Raw genomic sequence first — 6,296 nt, 5'->3', positions numbered from 1 at the left:
TCCACACAAAAACATCACAATCTGTGAGCTGTGTGACTGGGAAGAGTTTGCAGCTGTGGAATGGGTGGGTTACGCATTTCCCAGCAGGCTTTGTTGTAGTTAAAACAATCACTTGTGTCTGTCTTATGCCTCTTTTAGGTGTTATTTTGTACAAGTGAGCCATCGCTACAATGCACTATGTAGAATGTATTTAACAAGTTTACTCTGTATGAAAATACTGCTTTGTTCTGCTACAGGCTCAAAAAACATGTTTCTCTTTAGATTCCTACACCAAAGCAGATCAGAAATGTCCATGGCTGACAGGATGACCTGACCATCCCTACATCCTGGCAGCGTAGACGCCCAAGGCAGTTCCATTCAGACTCCTCGAGTGAAGGTAAGACGTCTTCAGTACAGACTACATTATTTACACAATTCGATGTTCTTTTCCCAATCAGTCCACATGGTCTTTCTTTCCAGATGAATCCTGAAAGAAAAAGTCAAGAAAGCTGTCCAGGACTGTGCCTGTCTGGAAGCCCTTTGGGTAAGTTAGCAGTTATATCATATTTACGAAAATTAAGTCACATATCCTAGCTTGGGGCTAACATTCATGATGTGCCTTTTTCAGGTCAGCAGATATCTATGTCTAATCTAATCTATGTTTAATTGTCTAAAGTAACATCATAGGTTTATCATTTGCAAAAACGATGTGTAAGAATCCCACCATAAATGAACTGACCAATATTCATATCCACTTTTCAGATGAATCAACACCAGTCAGGCACGCCGCCAGTCATCCTGATACAGTGACGTGCGGTGAGGTCCATGGCTGGTGAGGCACAAATACTTTTTTTTTTTACTCAAAAATCTTCCGCTCTAATCAATGTTAAAACATTATAGGATAATGAGAAAGGCCAGAGAGTAGTTGACTTCTTGTAAAAAAAAAAAAAATTCTCAAATACTTCGTACACAATGCAACATTTATTTCAGTAATGGCATTGGTAATACATTTGACAGACTACAGCCTAAATCACCTTCATCACTGATTCATCATGGATTCAGCTAATCTCCCAGTGAAACAAAGTAGCTTTAAACTATATTGTGTGGGACTACACCTCGAGTCTTGGCCACTGTCCTGTTTATCTACAACTACCAGTGTTATAATGTTTTTAAAAAATACCCGTCTTTGTCTTTGGGAAAACTGAAAAATGACAAATCTGGTCTTTTGGACCCGGCATTGTAAAGGTCTTACAGTGGCTCCGCTATGCACCAGACCGGACGGGAAGGTTTAGGCGTGGCAATGAATGAAATTAAAGAAAACCTGTTTGATTTCTGTTCAAAAAGAGCGTGACTGCTATTATACGAGATAAAACCATATATCTTTTTACCCTTTGACATCCTGATTGTAGACAGGCAGGATTGTAATGAAATGCTGGCACTGAGCAGCATTAAATGAGCCCTATTTCATCTGGTATTGTCACTGAAATATAATTGAAGCCACATACATTTTTGTTTCAATGTTCACATTAATTGAAATACAATCGAAATTGTGTTATCTATGGTTATGAAACAGACGTTTCAATGTTAGCAGCGGGTGCAAACTGATGGTAAATCAACACTGAAGTCCGACAAGTCGGTGATCTAACATTGAAAATTTAACATAGATTCGCCATTGTTTCAATGTCACCTTGCTATCTGAGATATTACATGTGTTCTCCTGCCTGGCCACCTGTAAGTCTTTTGCGTCTCAGTACGCAACTGTGGTGCGGTCAAAGAACCGAAATTTGTGTGCTTCTTAACAATGCTACCTGTGTTCTGCACATTTGACCTGTATTATCACATATTTCTAAATTCTTACCTACATATAGTAAATGAGATGTGTTTTCTGCTGAAAAAAAATGACTATTTTTGGAGAAAATCTGAAATATTGGAGGATCCACCGCATATGCTGTTGTTTTCATTGACCTATGAGGCCGTTATCGTTGAGCCGGATGAACTTTGCCTGACAAGTGGTTACACAAGCATGTGATGTGACCAGGAATAATAATTTCAGCACTTTCTGTTGACCTTACTTGCTGCTTCTGCTGGAGAGCTGAAATTGCATTTCAGTTGGGAAGTTTTACTGTTTATTTTTTAACATTGCTGTTGGAAGTGAAATGAATTAATGAAATAAAGACACTTGAGACTGTCAAGCGAGTGTGCTAGTTTCCTGGTATGTGGTCTACCTAAGGGACCACAGAAAAATGTTTTTGATAGTTGGCATTTAATATTTAAGTACTTAAGTACTCCACTATATTGACTGACTATTATATTGACTAAATCACCAGCTCTTTGTGTTTTACTCAGTTGATGAAAATGGGATATAAAATGTCTTTGACCAATTCATTATTGAACTAACCAACTTATTATCTCAGATGTATTTATTGTTGATGGATACTGATCAGAGCACCTTTATGAAAGTACCTAACTAAAACATACTGCCTCTATTAATATTGGAAAGCATGGATCAAAGTGGCCAAAAGCACGACAGAAGAGGATGACGAGCTTACACAGCTCGTTGCAAAAGTAAATAAAACTCTGGTTTCGAATGAAATTGTGGCAACAATCATTGACCCTCTCATCAATCATCGTTTGTCCTTTTCGAGAGGCTGCATGAATGGTCCGGTTCCTTCTGAGTCAGAGTTCAGCGCCTGAGATTTTCAGTAATATGGTGACTTGATATATAGACAGAGATGATGTATTTCACCTGCTCTGGCTTTTCTTTTTCTATATTTTGTTTTCTACTGCAATGCTTTTTACATTACTTCTATTTTATTTTGGGGTGCTTATTACATTTACTTTATTGAATTCCCAGATTACCATACACAAATGAAAAAGGCTGACATTCTACAAATAATTGCAATAAAAGATAATATTGAATATTGATATTCATTTGGCTGGGTCTACTTTTGGACAGCTTGAACACTCAGTTTTTTGGAATGCTTTATTTGTGAATGATGAGGCATATTGGATTTGCTACCAAATCTATATGTGCAGATTTGAATGGAACAATGTGTTCAAGCGCAAGAAAAAGTGCTGCTGTGTTGTGCCACATTGAAGGGCGGGACAATTAAATGTTGATTTATGGCAGTGTTGACATATTTCGTATCTGTGAGATCTTGCTGATTAAAGTGATTTATTTTGCCTTTTCCGAAGTAAGCCGACGTTTTCATGCATATCAACATGTCCTATGAATGCAAAAATGGAACGTCATTGCTGTGCAATAATAATCAGTGCATCATCACTGACTGGTGGTAAAAGGGAAACACAACCTTAAAAATCATTTACTGAAAAGACAGTTGCATTTTATTTGTAAGTCAATTTACTATTAATCCCGATATTGTTCACTGCATTATAATGACAATAAAGGTTCATTATTCTTCATTCTTTTGTTCGCATGAGACCTCAATTTGCTATAATTCTTTGCCCTATGTCTCCTTTGTATCTAGTTTTCCTATGATTTACAGCTGCTTGTGTATCTGCTGTAGTCAACATATTCATCACTGAATGTGACATTGCATCATACTGACTCTCCCGCAGGGAATGTTACCATTAAAAATGCTCATGCAGCATCATGTTAGCCTGGAGGGTGCTCGGTGGGGGACGGGGTGAAGAGTGTGCGGGGAAACCATATTAAAAGCATTATAAGAAGCAGATTTTTCACTCCCACCCCCTCATGAAAAATGTACAGCGGCATACTCATTACTTTGTTGAACTAACTGAGGATGACAAGTGGAGCGCGGCAGTGGCGAGAGAGCAGGGAAGCAACAATACACTGAAGCCTTCGGCCCCTCTCTGAGGACATAGCTGCCCACGTTGCTCATGGGAGCTTCATCTACGCGCTCACATTTTTCGAAACGGTCCAAGGGAGCCGCACACACCCTAAAATAGAGCTAACTTAGGCTCCTTATTGTAATGCGCTGCCTTTACAAGTGCTTTGACCTGAAGCCACAAAGATTGAGCTATTTGTGTTTGGCCATGATAACAAAAGTGTGTTTGGAGGAGTCAAGTTGAGAATTTCAAACCTGGTACTGTACCAAATGTCAAGCTTGGTAGAGGTAGCAACATTGATGTGGGGCTGTTTTGCTGCCAGCACTACTGGGGCACTGCCCTAAGTAGATGGGATCATATAGAAGGAGGACTACCTCCAAATTCACCTCCAAACAACAATTTAAAGGTGCTGTATGTCTTAGGCTCCAAATATTTTTTCAAACCAAAAATCCGAACACCACTACTGGTAGTGGTGTAAACACTTCACTGCAATTTATTTATTCTTTTCTGGCGGGATGGCGTCCCTTCATCAGAGCTGCTCTGTGGGCTTGTACAAAATGCACATGCCAGAGACCGCCGCTGGTTATACCATATTAGCTACCAAGTAATTTTAGCTTATTTTTATCACATCCACTCCATAATATCTTATAGTTAAAGTGATGACATAGCTCCCTACTTTATCTTAAGCCCTTTTCTCCATTTCTTCTTTCCTCTTTTTTCCAAATTGTACACCCGATGGCATTGACTGTCTCTTTTCCATTATGTTTTGTTGTCAGTTCATTATCATCCCCCCACCGTCAACACCTCAACTAGCAGTCAAGGCTAAACCATCTCATATTGATTCAGATTTGATTTGATTTGCTCCTTTTTGTTATTTAACATTTTGGTAGTGAAATAACATGTTGGAGACTCTTGGCCTGTGATATATTCAATTTCTGTTGTAACTTACTTTTTTTGACCTTATAATTAACCTACGGACCCATCTGTGAAGTCACCCCCCCCTTACTACTCAGGTGATTTTTTCCACTGCATAAGAGCAGTATGGAGGCACAGATATCCCGCCTGTAGAGGGTGCCCATCCGAGACACGTATCCTGACGTGATGCACAAATTGTTGATGGGCTTGGCTTCCCTGGGCTTCTGGGTGTTTGGCGCTATAACTGAATTAGTTACTGCTGTGATATGGAGATGGGGTAGGATTTAATATGCTCCGCTTCTTGCTGCTCCTTTTTGGACCTGTTGAACAGTGAATTGTGAACATGTGGTGTATTTCGATATAACATTGTATGCATGTTTGAAATAAACCAAGCTAAAATAAATCTAAAACAAATAAATGCTGAGCGCAAATAAATATGAATCATTTTTTTCCCCCCTCATCCTTGCAGCGCCTCCTGGAGAATGTCGGCCTGGGCAATTGCTCATGTGACCCATAGCGAGAACCACCACTGATTCCCTGCATACTAAGAGTTACACTGAAATATGAGAAAAACCACCTGACAAGTGATGATTACTGGATTCATGTGTATGTAAAACGTTTGACTAGGACTGTAAATATATAATATACTGTAAATGTAAAATCGACCTGTCTCATAATTCTTTTAGTGCTGTTTTTGGAATCATTGTCTTAGTGTGTGTCCATCTGACTCATTGCCTGTCAGCACAATTGGAGGCCCTAAACAGGATTACACCTGGCCAATGGCTACTTAACAACTGATGATGTCAGTGTTTGGGCACCCACGAGTGACCTCGAGGCCCCAAGCAGCCGCTTAGGTTGCATATAGGGAAAAACACCTCTCTGTCCAGGGGCATGGCATCAATCACATTTACAGTACATGACAACAGTCTTGTATAAATAGTTTCTTTGGAAACTCTGAAATATGATCCATATTCACACGTAAGTGCAAATACAGTAGAATGGAAAGACGACAGTGTACAGGGACACGGCGGGAGACAAATATAACGCAGAGCAATTTGTAAGGTGTGATTTTTTTTGAGGATGCAAATGTATTACTCTTCTCAAAGCATATTGTTTTGAGAAGCCAAACTCTTTATTTAAATGACCCAGCAACTAAGCAGAACTACGTTCCTTGTCACGGAAATCTAGAACTGGACTCAGGAACAACTGGGGGGTAAGTCATTGTTGATATAGTCCACTGCTGATGGGGATGTCAACTTCAGGTCAAAAAATCCAAACTATCCCTTTAAGCTAATGACACAAGATGCTAGGGATGTAAATCTCTGTCATTTCGATTTGAATCTAGATACACAGGTTACGATGCAATTCAAAAACAATATATTTTAAAAACAGAACAATCCGATACAGTGTACAAACAATACGATTCCATTCCATTCCATTCGATTTGATTCCATTCCATTCCATTCGATGGTTAATGTTTGTTGATGTAGACATTAATCTTACATTAAAAAGACAAGTCAGTCCAGTCAATAATACAAAATAAATAAATAGTGCAAAGTCCCTCAAATAATGAACACATTTCTTCAATTGTG

The 6,296-nt window shown here is 39.1% G+C and overlaps 1 long non-coding RNA gene across 1 annotated transcript; it reads left to right on the top strand.

The window, feature by feature from the left end:
* Positions 1 to 268: 268 nt before the first annotated feature.
* Positions 269 to 1,985, top strand: LOC129194196 (uncharacterized). Its single transcript, XR_008573709.1, has 3 exons — positions 269 to 376; positions 460 to 523; positions 742 to 1,985. It is a non-coding gene; the product is annotated as an uncharacterized LOC129194196 (long non-coding RNA).
* Positions 1,986 to 6,296: the final 4,311 nt, after the last annotated feature.

Source organism: Dunckerocampus dactyliophorus, chromosome 14, assembly GCF_027744805.1.
Source record: "Dunckerocampus dactyliophorus isolate RoL2022-P2 chromosome 14, RoL_Ddac_1.1, whole genome shotgun sequence".
In the NCBI taxonomy this organism is placed as follows: Eukaryota; Metazoa; Chordata; class Actinopteri; order Syngnathiformes; family Syngnathidae; genus Dunckerocampus; species Dunckerocampus dactyliophorus.
Note: the sequence above shows the minus strand (reverse complement) of the source record. Positions and strands in the feature narration are given on the sequence as shown.